Genomic DNA, 1,557 nt, shown 5'->3' on the forward strand with positions numbered 1-1,557 from the left:
GATGACCGTCTCCCTGATGGACGGGCGCTGCTGGACGCGGGGACCTTGTCCACTGTAGGCCCTTGGAGAGGTCGGGCGTCGAGGAGAGGAGCCCGGGGATCCTTGCCGAGGGTGAGGGCCGGCCGGCCCAGGAAGTGGGGAGGGCCAAGCTGGAGGGTCCCGGGGCGAGGAAGAAGGAGCGGGGATGGGCTGGGTCACATGCTGCGGGGAGAACGAATAATAGGAGACTGGACCGTACCCTGACCAAATTCTGTGCCGGAGAGGTGGGTGGGGAAGGAGCAAGAAATGGAAACTGGGAGGGGCAGTGGGGGCCTGAGCTGGAAAGAGTCAGCCCGACTGGGGGTGTCCAGCGGCACATGCTGGGGAGAGGGGCTTCGCGAAATCGGGTCCCTAAGGGGTGGGACCCCGAGGCCGGGGGCGGCGGGTGGTGGGGAAGAGGTTTTTCAGGAGAGAGCCCCTGGCTGAGTGAGCACTGTCGAGCACAGGCGAGGCCGTGGATGAGGAGGCAGCAAGGAGGTAAAGGCAGGGGTCCCAGTGGGTGGGAGAGGCTTGCAGTCAGGACTGGGAGGTGGGGTATTTCCTAGACCCTGCAGGGGCTCTGGCAGGGTTGACATCCTGAGAAAGAGACAGGAGAGGGTGGAAGGGGTGTCCTGTGGCCGCTGCTGCTCATAGGGGAGAGAAGGGGCTGCTGAAGGAGGCCCTCCCCTAGGGTTGGCAGGGGGATCGAGGAGGAGCTGCCGGGTGGGGACCAAGGAAGCAGCCCAGCCCACAGCAGGGCCACGGGCTGAGGGGCAGGACTGGACCCCAGGGGCAGGGTGAGGGGTTCTGGGATCAACCCAAAATTGGCCTACAGGCCCAGCGTGTCCCTCACTCTTGAGCAAATCTGCTTCTCTGCAGGAGCGGAAGGAGAGTTGGGTGCGGGATAGAGGTGAGAAGAATGCTTGGACACACAGGCTGTGGGGTTCCCCAAGATGGTCTCACGGGTCTCTGGGATGAGATGCGGCTACCAAGATCCTAGGTGCAGCCAGGAGGCTGACCAGGCCGCTTTAATGCTCGAAGAGACATGGCCCTGCCAGCATCCACCCGACAGTCCTGAGGACTACATGACTAGGCTCAGTCTTGACCTGGCACACAGCAGTGGCTGTGCAGTTCTAGGTCACTTGACAGCCACTCCAGGTGAGGCCGCAAGCACTGGACATGAGGTTTTCCAGCCTTCTGGGGTGGAGCCATCTTTCTTGGGGCCAGGATTAGGCTCTCCCCACACAGCACCTCTGCTTGTGCTACCGACGTCACCCCTAACCTGCTTTTCAAACTTTATTCTTAGAAATTATTTCCAGCCAGGTGTGGTGGCTCATGCCTGTAATCCCAGCACCTTGGGAGACCGAGGCGGGAGGATCACCTGAGGTCAGGAGTTCGAGACCAGCCTGATCAACATGGAGAAACCCCGTCTATACTAAAAATACAAAAGTTAGCTGGGCATGGTGGCAGGCACCTGTAATCCCAGCTACTCGGGAGACTGAGGCAGGAGAATCACTTCAACCCAGGAGGTGGAGGTTG

The sequence above is a fragment of the Mandrillus leucophaeus genome, unplaced genomic scaffold (assembly GCF_000951045.1).
Source record: "Mandrillus leucophaeus isolate KB7577 unplaced genomic scaffold, Mleu.le_1.0 Scaffold158, whole genome shotgun sequence".
NCBI classification, from domain to species: Eukaryota; Metazoa; Chordata; class Mammalia; order Primates; family Cercopithecidae; genus Mandrillus; species Mandrillus leucophaeus.